This window comes from Cynocephalus volans, chromosome 14, assembly GCF_027409185.1.
Source record: "Cynocephalus volans isolate mCynVol1 chromosome 14, mCynVol1.pri, whole genome shotgun sequence".
In the NCBI taxonomy this organism is placed as follows: Eukaryota; Metazoa; Chordata; class Mammalia; order Dermoptera; family Cynocephalidae; genus Cynocephalus; species Cynocephalus volans.
The window spans coordinates 67,660,502-67,682,592 of record NC_084473.1 but is presented as its reverse complement, the minus strand read 5'-3'; the positions used below and the strand labels follow the sequence as shown (position 1 = coordinate 67,682,592).

General features: G+C 39.4%; 1 protein-coding gene across 2 annotated transcripts in view; it reads right to left on the bottom strand.

The window, feature by feature from the left end:
• ZNF638 (zinc finger protein 638) overlaps nucleotides 1–22,091 on the bottom strand; it is a 154,800-nt gene that overhangs the window by 78,993 nt on the left and 53,716 nt on the right. The window contains exon 1 of one of the 2 annotated variants that reach the window (XM_063077860.1): nucleotides 3,208–3,249. The exons of the other annotated variant lie outside the window; for it this stretch is intronic. The gene's annotated coding sequence lies outside the window, so the exon portion shown is untranslated. Of the gene's footprint in view, nucleotides 1–3,207; nucleotides 3,250–22,091 lie in introns of those variants that run through there. 2 annotated transcript variants of the gene reach the window in all.

Below are 22,091 nucleotides of genomic sequence, written 5' to 3'. Positions count from 1 at the left end.
ATTGAAGCTGGTTATAGGTACACGGGTGAATTATAATATAATTCTCTCTACCTTTGTACACATTTAAAATTTTTAAGGAAAAAAAAATTTTTTTTAAGTTTAAAAATTCAAAAGAAAGTTGACAACTTTCACTCTGCAGAGACAATAGAGAAATTGGCTGAAAGTTTAATAAAATGAAGACTGGAAAAAAGTATAAAAACAACACAGACTGGAATAATATATTATGGTATTTAAGGTGTTCAAAAGAGTTGAAAAATAACCCAAAATATATGTAGCCCAAGGTAACCAATAAGAAAACACTGTACATATATCTTAAACCTATTTCTCCTATGCACCCTGAACTGTCTCAATCCAAAACCTTTGTTATTCTTGACTCTCACAAATCATTATAGCTATGTGTTTTACTTCTACATCTCCTTTTTCTCACCCTTCTTCCTTTCCTTTTATTCTCTTCTCATCTTCCAAATACTATTATTTTCCTTACATTTTCATTTTTAACCACAAATTTCAGACTAAACAAAGTTGAAGCAAGAAAGAGTAAATAAGATGGATACAAATGGGGGCTTACTGGTTTTAGCCACCAACACGATTACTCAACATGGAGGATCTCTAAACCACCACATTATCAGCATCTGTTTCCTTGCAAAACAGCCCAAACTGTTATTGAATACTCATACTGGGAGCACTGTTTCTTAGTATGTAAAGCACTTTATAGCATTTTATTAAGAATTTGACCATTTTATTCAAATCTTGATCAGTGTACATTTGGAGTCCAGGCTCTGGCAACTACCCCCTAAATTCATTCACTCAACATCTGAGCATTTAAAACATACCACGCACTGGAACAGATACAAGGATTAACATTAACAATCACATAAATAAATGGTTACAATATATTTTGATGAATGCTGTGAGAGGCATGTATAAAGTTTATAGAAGCACAAAATATTTTAATGAAAGTTAGATGATCTTTCAACTTTGAAATTGTTAAAGTCCTTCAAGCCTCTTCTTTTTCGTTAAAAGGAAAATATATTTACAGGTTGCAATTTTCTACCAAAAGATGCTGCCTAAGCACTTTAAAATTTGAAATAAAAGGGGCTGGCCCATGGCTCACTTGGGAGAGCATGGTGCTGACAGCACCAAGTCAAGGGTTAAGATCCCCTTACCAGTCATCTTTAAAAAAAAAAAAAAAAAAAAAATTGAAATAAAAGTAACAGCTAATGTTTATTAAGCACTTAGTATATTCCAAGGGATAGGAGCTTTTTGTACATTGTCTTAATACTCACAAAATTCCCAAGCACGTAGTAGTAGTATCACCATTTTACAGATAAGGAAACAAAAGTTCAGAAAAACTAAAATAACTTACCCAAAGTCTCACACATACAGTAAGAGAAAAAAAGGGATTCAAGTCCTGATCTCCTTATTCCAAAGCCTATTCTCTTCCCACTAAACTATCAGTCTCATATTCTTCCACTACATAAAAACAAAATTTCCAAAGATCACCTTCTTAACAGCACTGGAGAAAAACTCTAAAAGACAGCCACAAACTACAAAGTGATGACTGATCGCAGGAACTTTCTGTAAACTAGAGTATCTGCTGCACACACCCTCCATAATAAAAATGCAAGAAAGACTACAAAACTGAAATAAAACAAACATACAAGGTAATGGATATGTGACATGAATATAGTCCGAAAATTCGTTAATAAAAACAAATGAAATTTTGTGATTTCTTCCAACCTGGTTCCAACACAAATGACCAAGAAGGGAATAGCCCAGCATGTTTTAGTGTATTAACATGTTGGATTCCACATAATTATTTACAAGTACATGTTACAAAATATGGTAATACAAAATAAAGTGTATATAAAATGCCGTCGAATAAGTTTTTTTAAAAAAAGAAATGCAACATAAGCCCACTAAGTCTAGAATGTATAATCATTAACAAAACTTAAACCCGTTCTGAAGTAATTAATGTATGCGTTTATTTTTCTGGGTAAACTTCCTTAAATTCATCTTTTTTAAAATAAATTTCTTTTTCCAAGTTATCAGTTTTTAACTACAAATCTGAACCAGCGCGAACACAACATACCTGAAAAATTAGTTAACCCTTTACAATGAGAAAAAAAAACGGAGAATTTTTTGTGTCTACACAATTCCAAAGTTGATTAGAAAAAAAATTTGAATCAACATAAATCGCTTGGTAAATTTTTCTTCAGAACTCTTTCAGACTAAGAATATTCCCTCCCCCAAACCCCAAACTTCATCTAAGAGCAAATTTAAAGATTAAGAAAAATTAGCCTGAGGCAGCCTTCATTATCTAGATCAAATGGAGATCTGGTAAGTCTCCCTCATTCGCAATTACCTCAAATAACAAAAAACCAGATTCAAACATCCTGAAGGACTCAAAGTACGTGGTATACGTTTCCCCTTTAACAGAACGGGCCCAAGCTAGGAATCACAAAAACAAACCACCGACGTCCCGTATTCACGATTCCTCTGAGAAATTTGGGACGAAGTATCATAGCCATTTACGAGCCCTCTGTATCCTACACAGAGGTGACATTTTCTTTGCTTTCATAAACGCACGAGGCAGGCATAAAGTACCGGCCCGCAAAAGCCGCTGGGTCGCAACATTTCCCCCTTCATCCCTTCTCCCCCTTCCCCAGCCCCAAACACAAACAGGCTCTTCTCTCCACGCTTCTTGCACAACGCCGCTGGCCGAAGGGCTCGGCTCAAACTCCACCGCCTCTTCGGGCCCGATGGGAACGGTACCTCCCTCCTCGGGCTCCCTCACCACCGCTTTCTTGGCTGTCAGGCCTGGCGCGGCCTCGGCAGGCCCCGCGCCGATGAGGAAGGGGCCGCCTCGGCCCTGCCACACGGTTCTTCTGTCCCTCGACCCAGTCCAACGGCGTCAGGCGGCTCTTCTCGAGGCAGGGTGCTACACGGGTGCCCAGCCGGGCCCTCCTGGGCAGTGAGGTGAACAAACGCGGGAGCGGGGTAGCCCAGCTCTCCTTCCCATCCCGGGGGTCCCCCAAACTCCTCCCGCCCCCGCCGTCTGCCCGCCGCCATTTTGTGCGCAGCCGCTGCGACACAGATACAATAGTAGGCCCGACCCTCACTGGAAAGGCTCAGGAACCCCGCGCTACGGGCCCCCGCCTTCCAGACCCTTACTCCCCGCAAGGCTGCCGTCCCACCTATGCCTACCCGACTGACAGCCGGATCCCATTCGCGACCCACACAGTTTAGCACTAGCCTCCAGTCTCGACGCCGAAGAAGCTACCGCCTCCAGCGAGCTGCACGCATGCGCACACCTCTCAAGCCTCTGCGAGCCCCCGTCCGCTCCCGGCGCCTGCGTATCGCCCGCTCTGCGCTCGTCCGAGGCACCAGAAGGACCGAGTAGCTCTCTTCCGGAAGAGGGCGCTCCCGCGTTGTGACGTTCCCGGGAGCCTGATGCAAAACTGAAGTACCGTAGCTTGGGCCTTTGCCGGTTCTGTACCTGTTCGATTCAAACCATGCTAATTCTTTGAAACGTGTATTGTCTCACCTCCGCCATGAAGTCTTTCCTGGTCATTTTTGCCTTCAATAATAACAGCAGAATAGGTAATAATGTCAGGAAACTAGAATTCAATTAAAGCTTACTGAACTAAAAGCTTAACGCTCTGAAAATCCTTTTGTATGTCGTTTCACAATAAAAAGACCAACTTGTGTGGTAGAGATTTTTAATCTTCATTTTATCCATGAAAAGCCTTGGGTTGAGAAGTTAAAGAATTGTTTTCTTCAAAGCTTTATCTTCCCAAGGTTACTTACTATACCAATGTGAAAAGTCAGTCGTTGGACAAAATCTGGTAAAACTCACTAGCTCTGCCTTGTGGATACCACACAAATCACACCACCCAACCTGAGTCCCACACATCAGTTCTACCTAGCACCCAAACAGATGCGCTTCTTTTATTCACAGTAAAATAAACACAGGAAAGGCTAAAAGTATTTTTTAAAAGATATCTTATTGGATTTTCATTTCAAACTAAAAATCCTGCTAGGGGTAACAAGCCAAAAACAAGGAAAAAGCCAATAGCTCTCCCTTAAACCCCAAATAACCAATGTTAAAGTTTGAGGACTTTCCTTCCATACATTTCTTTATATTCATACAAACATACATAGACATGTTATTTGTGTAACAGGAAACGTTCTTAATTCTTTTTTTTCCAAAAAGGTGCACACATTAGCCTGTTATTTGCCTCTGATTACTTAAATTGCTCCAACTAAACCAATAATGGGACTGCTGGAATAAATGTATAAGTATATACATACATTTAATTTTAATAGGTATAGACGGAAAACTTCCCCAAAAGCTCATAAAAATTCCCACTTCCACTAAATAGGAGAATAACCATTTCTCCACAAACTCATTTCTTTTTTTAAACTCTGAAATACTTTACATATCATTGGATTTGTTGGCTCTTCAAACGTTTGATAGATTTCACTTTTGAAATCTTTTGTCTAGTGCATTTTCTGAGAGTTGTTCTTCAGCAACTTTCTCTAGATACTTCATGATATTTAGTTTGATTAAAATTTCTCTGCCCCACAATCAATGTGGTAATTTATATTTTGCTAGAAAAACATTCATTTTATCTAGATTTTCAAATTCATTTCCCTAGAGTTGGGCAAAGTAACCTCTTAACTTCCTTTCCTTTTCTTTATGTCTATCCCTTACATGGCTTTATAAGCACTTCCACAGCACTTACTACCTTCCAGCATATCAATAATTTATTTATTATTTGTTTTTTATCCATATTTCTCCACTAGAATTTGACATGCATGAGGTCAGGGATATTTGTCTTTTTTTCACTGCTTTATCTCCAATACATAGAACGACACTTGGCACACAGTAGAAAATCAACAAATATTTGTTGAAAGGATGAATGATTCTGATGGGTAAAAAACTGTGTGTGTGTAACTATTGAGCATTTTTTCATATCTGCTAGCTATGTGCATTTCTGCATTTAAAAAATTCATTTTCATATTCTTTCCTCATATTTCTATTTTTATTTTTTAAAGATGACCAGTAAGGTGATCTTAACCCTTGGCTTGGTGGTGTCAGCACCACGCTCAGCCAGTGAGCTAACCAGCCATCCGTATATAGGATCCGAACCCATGGCCTTGGTGTTATCAGCACCGCACTCTCCCGAGTGAGCCACGGGCCGGCCCTCCTCATATTTTTAATAAGCTGATTGTCTCTTATCAGGAAGTAGTTCTAACTATATAAGGAACATTAAACCTTTGTCAAATATGTTGTAATTGGCTTCTCCCCGTTGATATTTTGTTTCTGAGTGTCTAAAAACTTTAAACATTCACGTAATCAAATCTATCAATCTTTTCTTTTATGACTTATGAGTTTTCTTTTTTGTTTAGGAAGCCTCACCCACCCCCTAGAAGCATACACACCCAGAAATTATACAAAAATTCTCCTAAGTTTTCTAAATTTTTGCTTATAACTTTACAATTTTATTTTTTGTATTTAGATGTTTAGTCAATCTAGCATTTATTATTTTCATAATATGAGGTAAAGCTCTAGCTTCATTTTCTTCCAAATGAATCACGAGGATCCCAGATATTAAGTAAACCATTCTTTTACCCATAATTGAAATATGTCTTCCTTTCAAAAAACAAGCAACAGGGCCGAGCCCGTGGCGCACTTGGGAGAGTGTGGCGCTGGGAGCGCGGCGACGCTCCCGCCACGGGTTCGGATCCTATATAGGAATGGTCGGTGCACTCACTGGCTGAGCACCGGTCACGAAAAAGACAAAAAAAAAAAAAACAAGCAACAACAAAAACTAGTTAGTTCTGTATATAAAAATGGATTTATGGACCTTCTAATCTAGTTTAGCAATCTATTTGTCTACCTGTGTATCAGTGCCATTTGGTCATTGATTAACTCATCCAATAAACATGTATTGTTTACATTTTTATTTTCTGTATATTAAGATGTTTTGACATCTTAAAAACCTTTCTGGCTAGGGAGAAACTGCCCCTCCCCCAGCTAGTTAATTCTCGGAGACAACAAAGGGTTCACCCCGGAGCATGCCTTTGATATGCAAACTAACCGATCCAGAACCATCTTCCTCTATTTGGCCCTTACACCCCTGGAGGCAATATTCCTCTTCTCTAATCGTCACAGGGTCAGGTCCCTGACCACCCCTATGGTTTAGAGCTCCCCCAAATTATTTAAACTAGCCAATTCTCAGCTGTTTACATTGCCCTGTCTAGCCTTTCCCTCTGAAATTCTAATAAAGGCCTTGGCGTAGGCTCTCCCCACACTCCTGCCCCTTCTGCCTCCTGACTGACCTGGGTGTTTCCCCATGTGGCCCTGTGTGGCCTGCCTACCTCCTGTTTCTAGGAGCTGTGAGTATAGTAAACTTTGTTTTCCTGAGCCTCTCTGGTGTCTCCTGTTATGGCCAAACCTGACTGACTATCACGTAAAAGAACACAGAACAAAATACTACTTGAGGGTGCACTCCTGCCAGGAATTATTCTAGGCACCACCAAGTCAATGGCAAACCGGAAATAAACACTACATCCTGCCCTCATGGCACGTACAGCCTTGATCAGGGAAATAGAAAATTAATGAATGAATATATATATATACACACACACACACACACACACATATATATATACAGTATGTCAGATGGTGATAAACGTGTGGAGAAAAACAAAGCAAGATCAAGACACAGGGAATGAAGAGGTAATAGAGGCTGCAATTTGAAATAAGATGGTCAAGAAAGGCTTCACTAAGATGATTTGAGCAGAAACCTGACTGAAGTATGTTAATAATTCACAGAGATTCCTGAGAGGAAGAGTAATCCAGGCAGAGTGAACATAAAATATAAAAGCTCTGGGGCCGGCCCTGTGGCTCACTCGGGTGAATGTGGTTCTGATAGCGCGGAGGCCACGGGTTCGGATCCTGTATAGGGATGGCCGGTGCGCTCACTGGCTGAGCGTGGTGCAGACCACACCGCGCCGAGGGTTGCAATCCCCTTATCGGTCAAAAAAAAAAATATATATATATATATATATATATATATATATAAATATATAAAAGCTCTGAGGTGAAAGCCAGCTTGGCATACATGAGAAACAGCAAAGAAGGCCAAAGAGGCTGCAACAGCACGAGTAAGAAAGGGACATAGGACACAGGAGATGAAGTGGAGGGGAAGTGGGAGTTCTCACAGGCTCTATTAGTTTGCTATGGCTGCCATAACAAAATACCACCGGCTGGGTGGCTTAAACAACAGAAATTAATTTCCTCAGTTCTGGAGGCTACAAGGCCAAGAGGAAGATGTCAACAGGTTTGGTTTCTCCTGAGGCCTCTGTCCTCTGCTTACAGTTGGCTGCCTTCTTGCTGTGTCCTCACGTGGCCTTTTCTCTGTACACAGGCATCCCTGGTATCTCTTCCTCTTGTTATATGGATACCAGTCTTATTGGATTAGGGCCCCACCCTTATGACCTCATTTAACCTTAATTGCCTCTTTAGAAGCCCAGTCTCCAAACACAGCCACATTATGAAGTGTACTGGGAGTTAGGGCTTCAACGTATAATCTGGGGAGGAGGGAATGGGGGAGACATTATTCAGTCCATAACATAAGCCATTTTGAGGGCTTTGTTTTTTCTATGAATGAGATAGGAAGATTTTGAGAAAAGGAGTAACATAATTTGACTTATGTTGTGTCAAATACTTACTCTATGCCCCTAGCACTGAAAGACAGCAGTGGACAAAAATCAAGTTTAACTGCCCTCACAAAATTTACATGTTAGTGGAAAGAAACAACAAATGAATAAATATACAATGTGGCAACATAAAATAAAGAAAATGCAACAGTTAAAGGGGGAAATGATGAGACAGGGGCCGGGGACTGCTTTAGGTAGGGTCATCAGAGAAGTCTTCTCTGATAAGGTGATGTCTGGGCAGATATATAAAGGAAGGCAGGGGGAAAACCATGCGGATATCTGAAAGAAGAGCTTTTAAGCCAGAGGAAACATCAAGTGCCAAGGCTCTGGGACAGGATGTGCTTGAGGAATAAAGTGGAGGTCAGCTCAGCCAAGAGTAATGGAGAGGAAGGACGAGATGAGGATGGAGAAGTAGAGAGAAACCAGGTTACAAAAAGTCTTATAGGCCACTTAAGGCCATATGTACCACTGAAGAAAACATTGGATTAGGAATCACAAGAGTTATCTTCCTAGACCCTGCTCTGATACTAACCTCATTGTATTTCAGTTTTTTTTATAAGTGAAAGGTGAGAAGGGAATCAACTAGATTAGCTTGTCAATAAGATGTGAGTCGGGAAATCTCCTGTAAACTGAAAGATGCTCATCAATATTTATGGCATTCCTAAGAAACATATTTTTGTATCTTAGAATCTACTACATCCATGCTACTCCAAGCTTTTATGCCTTCTAGTCACCTTGAACTATTTCTACAAATCCTCAATCCCATCTAAAAATGTCAATATTCATGACAGAATAAAAAGCTATCCTACCTTATATCACCTTTGCCTTCTTACCATCACTCTATTCCACAATTCCTCACCCTCTTCTTTCACTCACTCTGTTCTCTGATTGGCCAAACAACAGATATTGAGCAGCTCTATTCAGAGCTCAGCTTTTGCCTGCTCAGCACATTCACAGCTCAATGTTTGAAAGTATTAGAAAAAAGAATAGTCATCACAAACTTTCTCCTGTGATTTGTTAATATAAATGGGGCTTTGTCTCAATGACATAAAGAATCTCATCACCATTTCAGCTCATATGCAAGTGTCCTAATAAATGGGATTTGGGGGCAACTACTGCCCTTCTTCTATTTTTAGAATCTAAATCTAAGTATTTAGGATGGATGCTGGGCCATGATGAAAAGCTTGAGAAGTCCCAGAGTCATTCCTTGCCCTGAAAAAGAACATACATCAAGAAAACTTCATTCTTACTGATCTTTGAATTTTAGAAACTATAAGATACACCTAGGCATTTTATATATCTATGTAGACATAGATATATAGAAGTTTAGAAAATAACTCAAGAAAACAAGGAGTTATTTTTCTGAGTTTTTATCAAAGCTAAAATGCAATGGTGACCAAAAATCAGTTTGCCTGTTCTTGTTAAGCTGGTTTTTAAATATGTCCACAAATTTCTTCGATACACTTCACTTCAAGAGATGGGGAAATCCCTTCCCCTTGAATATGAGTCAGATTTAGTAAATTGTTTTTAATGAAAAGAATGTGGTGGATATGATGCTATGTGATTTCCAAGGGGAAGAATGAAAGCTTTATGCTAATAACCACCATCAAACTGCTAGGGCAGCAGAGAAGTTTGATGCTGCCTTCCTATGTCCAGCCCACACTCTTAAGGTGGAGGCCGTACCCCAGACGACACAGGCAAAAAAAAAAAAAAATACCAAGGTTTCAATTGGCCTCATCTCAATATATCTGTACGGCAGATTCCACTACAAGAGAGGCAAGCTGAGAAGACCAGGGACTACCACTCCTGTCCAGAGTCCTGTTCACACACCAGGGTTCTCATTCTAAAAGAAGTGGTCCACTGTCCCCATAACCAGTTCTGGAGCAGTGGCTCAGAGATTTTTCCCAGAGGAAGAGGCAGCCATAAGAACAGAGAACTCTTAAGCTCCCCTCAGAAAAAAATGATTTAATTTAGAATAGAGTATAGGAAAGTTCAAGCCTAAAGGCAATCTCAGAGACAACTGAGAAATTGGATAACAAATTAAGAGGAAACTGATAGCTTCATGATATCAAGAAACTGCAGGCTAGCAAGTTTACCAAAGAGAACCAGGGAAAGATAAAGCTAAGAAGAGCCTCCTGGGTACAGAACAAATTTCAAAGACTGTTCTCAAAAACTATCCCTGCAAAGGAGACCAGAATTAATTGGCTCAGACTGCAGAGAAATTATGCCTCAGGGCATGGTCAGAAACAACAAAGAAATCAGCATGCAATTAATTAAGCCTAAAAGCTGTGTGTGATACCAACAGATGCAGACAGCATAACAGAGATCAGGGAATAAGACAAAGAGAGCCCTGCTAAAACACTGTCATCCCAGAGTGACTGTGCCTACATCCAAGGCTGAGACCTCTGAGGAGCAACAAAAGAGTCTGCACATTGCAGGAGAAATAGACTTCACTAAAATAGTTCAGCCAAGTCAGCAAATAACAAAAACAACTCCCATGGGAGAGGGAGAATCAGTATCTGGAATTGCTACAATATATTACCTAAAATGTCCAGTTTTCAACAACAACAAAAGTTACAAGACGTGAAAGAAATGAGGAAAGTGTAACCTGTACACAGAAAAAACAGAAACTGTCTGTGAGGGGGTCCAGATATTGGATTTAACAGACAAAAGCTTTACAGCAGCCATTATAAATATATTGAAAGAACTAAAGGAAATCATTCTAAAAGAAGTAAAGAAAAGTATGATAATAATGTTGCAACAAATGGAGAATATCAACCAACAGAGAGATATCATTTTTAAAAAGAATCAAATGGATATTATGGAGGTAAAAAGTACAATAACTGAAATGAAAAGTTCACTAGAGGGGTTCAACACAGATTTGAATTGGTTAAAAAAAAAAAATCAGCAAATTTGAAAACAGACCAGTGGAGACTGTGCAATCCCCCACCTGAAGAGCATGCATGCATAAATGAATGAATGAATGAATGAATGAATAAATAAATAAATAAATAAATAAGGAATGGAGAAAAACAGAAATATGGAACACCATTAAGTGCACCCAAAAAATGCATAATGGATTACCAGAAAGAGAGGAGAAAGAAAAACGAGCAGAAAAAAACTATTTGACTAGAAAGAATAGCTGAAAACTTCCCAAATTTGATGAAAATTACTAATCTACACATCCAAGAAGCTCAACCAACTCCAAGCATTACAAACACAAAGAGATCCATTTACAAACATGTCATAGTAAAAATACTGAAAGACAAAGAATTTTGAAAGCAGCAAGAGACAAACAACTCATCACATACTGACATCTCATCAGAAATAATGGGAACCAGAAAGCAGTGAAATGGCATATTCAAAGTACTGAAAGAAAGAAATTGTCAAACAAGAATCTATATACCACAAATCTATCTTTCAAAAATGAGAGTGAAATAAATACATTCTAGATAAACAAAACCAGAGATAATTTGTTACTGGAAGACCTATCTTACAAGATGTTAAAGGAAGGTCTTGAGGTGAAAAGCAAACAACACCAGACAGTAATTCAAATCCTCATGAAAAAATAAAGATGGCAGTAAAGGTAATTATGTAATTATAAAAGACAGTATAACACATATTTTTTCTGCTTAATTCTCTCAAGTGATTTAAAAACAAATTGTGTAAAAACAGCAGGTATTTAATTGTATTGTTGACCTATAACATATATAAATACAATACATTTTATAATAATAGCACAAAGTGGACGTGAGCAAGTACATATTGAAATAAGGTAATAATAACAAATGGTAACTTGAATACACTGGGAAAAATGAAGAAAACCAAAAATGGTAAATAAGGTTATAATAACAAACTCTATAAATATATACTTGACTTCCTTTTTTCTCTGAGCTTCTTTAAAAGACATAAATTTCTAAAGTAATGTTTATAACAATGTATTGTTGGGTTTGTAACATATATAAAGTAATATGTATAACAACAATAGCACAAAAAAGGGGAAGAGGCAGTAAAACTATACAAGAGTAATGTTTTTAAATATCACTGGAATTAAGTTAAAGCAACAACTAAGAAAATAATTTTTTAAATATTCATTTAATAAAAAAAATTAAAAGAATTAAGATGTTACACCAGAAAAATATTCATATAATGCAAAAGAAAGAAGGAAAGGAGGAATAGAGGAAAAAGTCATGAGACTAACAGAAAATGAAAAGTAAAATGGCACACATATAAAAGTCCCAGCAAAGCCAACTCAGAAATAGCCTATATGTAAATCACTATTTTTGTTGCAATTTATGCAAATAATCATGCCAGTGACTAAACTTATTTTGAAAGTAAATTAGTTTCATCATAAATATCTTTGGTAAAAATGAGAAACTTGGAGAGAGAAAATTATGTTTCAGAAGAAAATTATAGTACACCTATAATTAGATTCTAGTGTTGTCTTCTTAATCAGTTAGTAAAGTTTCTGTCTTCCAAGTTACAATAATTCCACATCAAGATGATGGTGACACAAGGATTTCGACCCATCCCCTCCCAAAAGGAAATAAATCCCTATAAATCACTACCAGTCAGTGAGATATTTAAAATAGATTTAAGATTTAAGATATGTTAAAAGATATGAAATGACAGTGGACAATAATTCAAAGCTATATGAAAAAATTAAGACCAATTTTAAAGATACCTACATAGGTAAATATAAAAACCCATTTGGTACCTGTCAGCCACCAAAAAACAAACAAGCAAAACCCAGTATTGCATGTCTGGTTTGTAACTCTTCTTTTTTCTTTTCTATATGATTTTTACCCTTTATAGGCAGGGACTAGTACTTTTAGAAGAATGAGACCTCCAGCCCCTTTCTCCTCAAGAATAAGGAGGATAAAATCTCTTAGAGAAGAATGAGACAGGAAAGGGACAGGACTTGGCACCTCAATTCATCTCTCACTCCTGCTTTCAGAGAATCCAGCATACCCAGATAAGCCATTTTCACAAACTAAGTAAGATAAGGAACTTTTTTTCTTTTTCTTTTCTTTCTTTTATTATTATTTTTTTGTTTTGTTTAAACGTAGTTGATTGTACATATCTGTAGGGTAGAGAGTTGAGTATCAATACCTGTGTGCAATATGTGATGCTCACATCAGGATAATTAGTATATTCAACATTATACAATGTAATCATTTTTCGTGGCCCTTTACCAATTCCTCCCTTACCCTCCCACCTCCTTCCCCTTTCCCACCTCTGGTAACCTCAGTTCTGTTCTCTCTTTTTGAAAGTTCAACATATCATTGTGATTGTTGTTTCTTCCTTTCTTTCTTTTTTTCTTTACTTATTTTTTTTTAGGTCCCACTTATGAGGCAGGAGACACGGTATTTCTCTTTCTGTTCCTGACTTATTTCACTTATAATTTTCTCCAAGTTCATCCACGATGCTGCGAATGGCAGTATTTCATTCTTTTTTAATGGCAGAATAGTATTCCATTGTATAAATAACCACATTTAGATAAAGAACTTTTTAACCACAAACTTTCCCCCAGGTAGTTATTCTGACTCCTGCCTGCGCACAAAGCTTCAAGAATATGACCCTCCTGGGGGTGGTGGTAATGAGCAACACCACCATCATGGACCTTCTGGGCCAGTGGTAAAGGACCAAAGCCCTAACTGAACACGTGCCCAGGCCACAACCAGGAAGAACAGAATGGACCATCTCCAGAGGTGCAGAATGATGACACTAGCCTGTACCCCTCACCCTATAAAGGACCCTGAAGAGCTCCCTTCAGAGAGCCAGCTTCCCTATAGCTGTCTCCCATATGTATAAGCTCTCTTCTCTTTAAATAAAGCATTGCTTGCTTAAAAACAAACAAAAAACAAAAACAAAAAACTAAATCAATAACATTAAGTGTAAATGGATTTAAAAATCCAGTCAAAAGACAGAGCTTGTCACATTCAATAAAAACACATGTCCTACTATACGTTGTCTATAGGATACACACTTTAGACTCAAAGATACAAATAAGTTGTTGAAAGTAGGACAGAGAGCATATCTCATGCGAATAGCAAAAACAGAAAGCTGGAGAGGCTATACTAATATTAGACAAAATAGACTTTATAACAATTTACATTCAATAATATACAAAATTCTTGCTTCTTTACAACTCTACCCCTTTTATATTGCTATTGTCACAGACTACATCTTTATACATCATGTGACCATAAACAAACAAAGATTAGTAATTATTACTTTATGGATTTATTTTTAAATTATATAGAAAAGAAAAAAGAAGAGTTACAAACCAAACATGCAATACTGGGTTTTGTTTACTTGGTTTTTGGTGGCAGGCAGGAACCAATATTGGTTTTTATATTTACCTGGTTTTATATAGGTATCTTTAAAATTGGACTTAATTTTTTCATATACCTTTGAATTATTGTCCACTGCCCTTTCATATCTTTTAGCATTTCTTATGCAGCAGGTTTACTAATAAAAAACTCCCCCAGTTTTTGTTTATCTGAGAATATCTTAATTTCCCCTTTATTTTTGGAGAATACTTTTACCAGATACAGAATTCTTAAGAATTTTTTTCTTTCAGCTCTCTGTCATCCCACTGCCTTCTGACCAGCATGGTTTCTAAAGAGAAATCAGCTGTCAATGTTATTGAGGATTCCTTGTGCATAATAAATCACCTCTTTTTAAAAATTTTTATTGAATCATAATTGATTATACATATTTTTGGGGTTCAACATCGATGTATATTGATCAAATCAATATTACTTGCATATATATTGTTACAAATTGTACTTATTCCTTATGCCCCTTGTCAAGTCTCTCCCTATCCCCCGCTCCCTCCCCCCTCCTACCTCTGATAACCCTAGATTTCTTCTCTCCCTCTGAAAGAGTAATGGTTACTCTGTTGATTTGATGCCTAGATGATCTGTCCAATGCTGATAGGTGTGTACAGGTTCCCCAATATTATCATAGAGCAGATGTTTCTTCTGTCTCTCTGGAATGGGCTTTGTGGAGAGAGACACCCTCTTCTTCTTCTTTTTTTTTTTTTAAAGATGACCGGTAAGGGGATCTCAACCCTTGGCTTGGTGTTGTCAGCACCATGCTCAGCCAGTGAGCTAACTGGCCATCCCTATATAGGATCTGAAACTGTGGCCTTGGTGTTATCAGCACTGCACTCTCCCGAGTGAGCCACGGGCCAGCCTGACATCCTCTTCTTTTCTTTGGTCTCTGCTAGTGACTCTCCTAGTGTCAATGCACTCCAGTGGCTGGCAGACCATCTGCACAGTGGTTGTGGTGTCTAGCCACTTTTGCAGCAGCCATGGTTATTGTGGTGGCTCTGGCAGGCCACCCACATGGAAGTGATGTTTTTGGCATGCTTCTTACCTAGTTGCTGGTGGTTCCCAGATCCATACCTCAGGACCCTAGGTGGGCCCTGTGGCATTGGTGGTATGCCTGGTAGTGGGAAGGTGTCTGGTCCCCAGCTATATGCTTGAGGACCCCAGGTGAGCCCCGTGGGACTGGTGGTGTGCCTGTTTGTGGGCGGAGGGTCCAATCCTTGACTCTAGATCTCAGGACCCCAGGAGGGCTCCAATCTTTCAGTTCTATGTTTGGATTATTTGCTGTTCCCACCACTTAAACTCTGTGCTGGAACTAATTTTTTGTCTTTTGCTTACTTTTAAACTGGGGGAACTTCCTGTGGAGACCAGTACCTGAGCTCTGTGGTTGAGCTAAATTGCTGCTTTGCTGCTGATCCCCTGGGGGAGCCTTTTCGTGCAGATCAGGTTTTAATGGTTGATTTTATGGGTAGTTCTGGGCTTAGTGAAGTTGGCTTCACCTGGGTTGTACAGAAACAGTGGTCCGGGCCTGAATCTTTTCATCAAACTACACCCCACGCAATTCTATATTCCTGACCAGTCTCCTCTGAGTGGTCCTACACTGATTGGGAGGCAGATCAGCTGTCCTTGCTGTGCCCCAGTACATTCGCCCATTTTGTGTTGCTATAACAGAAATACCTGAGACTGGGTAATTTATAAAGAACAGAGGTTTATTTGGCTTACAATTCTGGGACAGCTGCATCTGGCAAAAGCCTCAGGCTGCTTTTATTCATGGCAGAAAGCTCAGGCAGCCAGTGGGTACAAGCAGATCCCATGGCAAGAGGAGGCAAGAGAGAGAGAGAGGAGGTGCCAGGGTCCTATAAACAACCAGCTCTCATGGGAACTAATAGAGGGAGAACTCACTCATTAATCCCCCTTCCCCCAGGGAGAGATTTAATCCATTCATGAGGTATCTGCCCGCATGACTCAATCAGTTTCCAACACTGCCACACGGGGGATCAGATTTCCACATGAGTTTTGGTGGTGACAATACATCCGAACTCCATCATTCCGCCCCTGGTGCCCCAAAACTCATGTCACTCTCACATACAAAATGCAATCATTCCATCCCAACAGTACCAAAAGTCTTAGCTTGTTCCAGCACCAACTTAGAAGTCCAAAGTCCAAAGTCTCATCTGAGACAAAAGGCAAAACTACTTCCAGCTGTGAACTTGTAAAAATCAAAACCAAATTTATCTACTGTCAAGATACAATGGTGGAACAGACATTGGGTATACATTCCCATTCCAAAAGGAAGGAATAGGCCAGAAGAAAGGAAAAACAGGCCCCAAACAAGTCTGAAACCCAGCAAGGCAGACATTAAGTCTTAAAGCTCCAAAATAATCGTTGACTCCAAGTCCTGCATCCTGGGCACAATTGGGCAACTGGGCCCCCAAAGCCTCTGGCAGCTTCACTCCCACAGCTCTGCCAGGCCAGCCCAGTGGTTCGTGCTGGTGCCTATTTCTCCAGGCCAGTGTTGCATGTTGTCAGTGGCCTTACAGTTCTGGGGTTCTGGTGGTAGCCCCACTGCCTTGGCTCTACTAGACATTTCCCTAGCGGGGGCTCTCTGCGGAGGCTCTGACCCATTTTTCTGCTCAGCATTGCTCTAGTAGATGGCTTCTGCAGTGGCTCCACCCCTGCAGCAGATCTCTGCCTGGGCCCCCAGGCTTTTCCATACCTCTGGAATATGGGAGGAGGATGCCACACCTCCACTGCTCTCACATCCTGCTGGCCTGCAGACTTAACATAACTTGGACACCACTGAGGTTTCAGGCTTCTATTCTCCAGAGCTGCTGCATGAACTACACTTGGGGCCACTTGAGGGAGGGCTACTTCAGCCAGAGCAGCTGGGATGCTGGGAGCAGGTTCCCAAGGGCAGCTGCGCCCCAGGTCTGTCTTCCGAGATAACTCATTCCTTTTAGGCCTCAGGGTTTGTGATGGGTGGGGCACCCTTCCAGACTTCTCAAATGCCTTTAGGGCTTTTCTCTCATTGTCTTGGCAATTATCATCTGGCTGCCTCACCACCAAGCTAATGTCTTTAGCAAACAGTTTATCTGCTTCACCCTTGCGTTTTTCTTCTGCTTTCCACTTCTCTACCAGGCCAGGCTGCAAATTTTCCAAATCTTTACACTCTGCTTCTCTTCTAAATTCTGGCTTTACATCATGCCTTTGCCACCATAACTCAGAGCAGACTGTTAAAGTAACCATGCAGCTTTGCTGCTTAGAAATTTCTTCTGCCAAAAATTCTGGTTCGCAACTCTTAAGTCCCGCAATCCACAAAGTCCAAGGGCATGGACACAATGCAGCCAAGTTCCTTGCTATGGTATAGAAAGGGTTATCTTTTGTCCAATTCCCGATAAGTTCCTCATTTCTATCTGAGGCCTCATCATCCGCATGGCCTTTACTGTCCACACTTCTATCAGCATTCTAGTCACAACCATTTAACCAATCTCTAAAGTGTTCCAAACTTTCCTTCATCTTTTTGTCTTCTTCTTAGTCCTCCAAATTCCTCCAAACTTTGCCCATTACCCAGTTCCAAAGCTGCATCCACATTTTCAGGTATCTGTACAGCAACACCCCACCCTTCAGTACCAATTTTCTATATTAGTCTATTTTGTGTTGCTATAACAGAAAAACCTGAGACTGGGTAATTTATAAAGAACAGAGGCTTATTTGGCTTACGATTCTGGGACAGCTGCATCTGGCAAGGGCCTCAGTCTGCTTCTACTCATGGCAGAAAGCGTAGGCAGCCAGTGGGTACAAGCAGATCACATGGTGAGAGAAGGCAAGAGAGAGAGAGGTGCCAGGGTCTTTTTAAACAACCAGCTCTCATGGGAACTAATAGAGCGAGAACTCACTCATTAATTCCCCCTCCCCCAGAGAGAGCTTTAATCCTTTCATGAGGGATCCGCCCCCCTGACTCAATCAGTTTCCAACACTGTCACACCAGGGATCAGATTTCCACATGAGTTTTGATGGGGACAACATATCCAAACTCCATCACCCAGTGTTCCCCTGGTGGGCCCTTCTCCCCCACTGCTTGTGCTGCAAACACTTCCCATGGAACGGGCTGTGCTCCAGTCCCTTGAGATGACTCACTGCCCTCTGAGTGGCTCCTTTTTTTTCATTTGTTATGGCTCCTCGGTCCTATGTGGGTCCACAGGAACTCTATTAATGGTACTGCTGGCCTGGAGGCCACCAAGGCCCTCTTCTCTCCTGATGCCTCCAAGCAACTTCATCCAAAGGGCACAGCTGTGATTTTTGCTGGCTCCTGCTCCATGTGCTCAGCAACTCCAGCCTGGAAATGGCCAGGATTCAAAAAGGTTGGAATGGTTTTTTATTCTCTCATCATGGCTTCTCCCACCTTCATGTATTCCATAGGTCTCTCCTCCTCTTCCCCAGCTTGGCTGTCATTGCTTTTTAATAGTTGTAAATTAGTTTATTTGTGGAGAGAGTGATGCTGGGGACCGCCTATTCTGCCATCTTGACTGGAAGTCTCCTCAAGTCACCTCTCTCTTGCTACTTTCAAGATTCTCTCTTTGTTTTTGGTTTCCAACAATTTGACTATATTGTGTCTCCAGGTAAATCTCTTTGAATTTATCCTGTTAGAATGCTATGTTTTTCATCCAATTTGGGAAAAATTTGGCCATTATTTTTTTATTAGTCTTTCTGCCCCATTTCTTCTCTCCTCTCCCTCTGGGATTTCCATTATGCATATATTGGCATTTGTGATGATGTCCCACAGATCTCTTAAGCTTATTTTTCTTTATTCTTTTTTCTTTCTGCTCCTCAGACTTGATAATCTAAATTGACTATTTACAAGTGTGCTGATTTTTCATTTGGGAAAAATTTGGCCATTATTTTTTTAGTAGTCTTTCTGCCCCATTTCTTCTTTCCTCTCCTTCTGGGATTTCCATTACGCATATATTGGCATTTGTGATGATGTCCCACAGATCTCTTAAGCTAATTTTTCTTTATTCTTTTTTCTTTCTGCTCCTCAGACTTGATAATCTAAATTGACTATTTACAAGTGTGCTGATTTTTCTTCTGCTTACTCAAATCTGCTGTTGAACCCCTGGTGTTAATTGCCTCCTATTCACCTCACTGGTGAGGGAAAGACTCCCACATTAAGATAATGGTAATGGCCAAACACATGACATCCAACACTAAGAAAATGAGAGTCATACGAGATTATTGTCACATGTACTCATAGCCTGGGCGAAAAGGATACCACATGCCAAACAGGGCCACATGGGAGTTGTATTCAGAAACAGAGTAAACAAGTGGGGGCTGTAGAAGGTAAGCTTTGTAATTTCAAGAGGGCAGGGTGGCACCTGGTTCCCACAGGAGGATGTAATTGGCTTGTTTGAATAATTTGATAGGTTGGTGGAAAACTGAAACCTGCTACTCAGGGATAGGTGGGAACTGCACCTGATCCCCATTTTTTTTTTTAAATAAAGATGACTGGTAAGGGGACCTTAACCCTTGATTTGGTGTTGTCAGCACCACGCTCACCCAATGAGCTAACCGGCCATCCCTATATGGGATCTGAACCCACGGCCTTGGTGTTATCAGCACCACACTCTCCCGAGTGAGCCACAGGCCGGCCTGCCTGATCCCCATTAAAAGAAAGGTAGTTTGGTAGGGGTACAAAGTTTCCTTTTGGAATGATTAAAATGTTCCAATATTGATTGTGGTGATAGTAGTATCAGAATTCTGTGAATGTACTAAAAATCATTGAATGGTACACTTTTAAAGGATGCATTATATGGTATGTGAATTATATCTCAATAAAGCTTTTATATTAAAGATTCCTTCCATAACTAATGAGAGTTTATTCTAAGGTGACACAGAAAAGGAAAAAGCACGTCTCCAACTAGGTTTCTGGAAGGCCAGTTTTCACAGAGCGATGAAATATGAAGTCTTCATATTTATGACCCAGCAGCAGCAATCCTGGCTTAGTCATCTTGTCACTCCCTTTGAAATAGGAAACTGTTGTTCCCTACTTTGGTGAATCTAGCATTCAGGTGACTCAGTTTTTCCAGGTTTCTGCTTCACCTCTAACCTTGGCTTCCGCTTCTTTTTTTTTTTTTTTTTTTTTTTTGAGAGTCTCAAATTCAAATTTGTTTAGATCCCATTATCCCTTTTTGGAAGAGTTCTCATACTAGTCTATTCAAAAGTCACTGATCTGGCTAATGTAACGTAGCTTTTAGGCATGGCACTTATACCTAACTTAATAAGCTGTGACGAAGGCAGTAATAAGTGTAAGGTAATATGCTGTAAAACATAAAACAAAGACAAACTCCTTTGCTGAGCTGTAATTATACTACATAAACACTTTCATACCTTTCTTTTTTCTACTTCACAGCACCAAGTTTAAAAACGCATAGGACTCCAGAAACTATGCAGACCACAATGAAGTGATACATTTTTTTTTAGTACTAAAGAAAAAGAACTATCAACCTGGAATTTTATATCCAGTAAAAATATCCTTCAGGAAAGAAAGAAAAATAAAGACACTCTCAGTTAAAGAAAAATTAAGAATATGTGTAGCCAGGAGAACTATTCTAAAAGAACTACTAGAGGAAATTCTTCAGACCACAAGGTAAATGATACCAGAAAGAAACTTGAAACATCAAGCATAAAGAAGGGGAAAAAAAAAAAAGCAAATACCTAGGTAAATATAATGTTTATTCTTCTCCTTTCAAGTTCTTTAATACATTTGCTATTTGAAAGCAAAAATTATTATCTGCTAGGGACTTCTGACATATTTAGGTACAATATGAAAGACAACTACACCATGTAAAGGAAAGGATAAACAGATCTACATTTTTTTTTCTTTTACATGTTGATAATACTGTTACACTCCAGTTAAAGTGGTAATACACTGATTTGATGTAGACTGTAAAATCTAAGTATGTATTTTGTAATTCCCAGAAAAACCACTATACAAAGCAAAATAGAAAAACACTACAAAGATATAATTAAAATCCCAATAGAAAAATTAAAACAAAATAACAAACAGCATTCAAATATTCCAAAAGAAGGCAGGAAAAGTGAAACAGGATTAAAAAATAGAGGGAACAAATAGAAAACAAATAATAAAGAGGTTTTCCTAAATCCAAACGTATCAATAATTACATTAAGTATAAATGGTCTAATCAAACCAATTAAAGGGAAAGATTGCCAGAATGGATTAAAATGCATGAGTCAACTATATGTTGCCTACAAGAAATTTACTTCGAATACAGTGGCATAGGTAGGTTAAAAGTAAAAGGCCAGAAAAATATATATCATACACATACTAATCAGAGGACTGGCCCGTGGCTCTTGAGAGAGTGTGGTGCTGCTAACACCAAGGCCACAGGTTCAGATCCCTATATAGGGATGGCTGGTTAGCTCACTTGGGTGAGCATGGTGCTGACATCACCAAGTCAAGGGTTAAGATCCCATTACTGGTCATCTTAAAAAAAAAAAACTAATCAGGAAAAGCTCAATGGCTATATTAATATTGGATAAAGTAGACTTCAGAGCAAAGAAAATTAGCCAATAAAAAGGACATTACATAATGTTAAATGGGTGAAGTCACTAAGAAGACATAACAATCCTAAATATGTATGCACCTAACAACAGAGCTTACAAGTACATGAAGCATAAATTGTTAAAACTAAAAGGAGAAATACACAAATTCAGTTACAGCTGGAGACTTTAACACCCCTTACTCAGTTACAGATAGAACCAGCAGAGAGAAAAGCAGAAAGGATATAGAAGAACTGAACAACATCATCAACCAAATGGAACTAATTGTCATTTACGGAACACTCCATCCAACAACAGAAGAATATACATGCTTTTCAGGTGGACAAGAAATATTCACAAGATATACCATACTCTGGGTCCTAATGCAAAGTAACAAATATAAAAGAATTAAAATCATGTTCTCAGACCATAATGGAGTTAAACTAGAAATCATAACAGATAAGT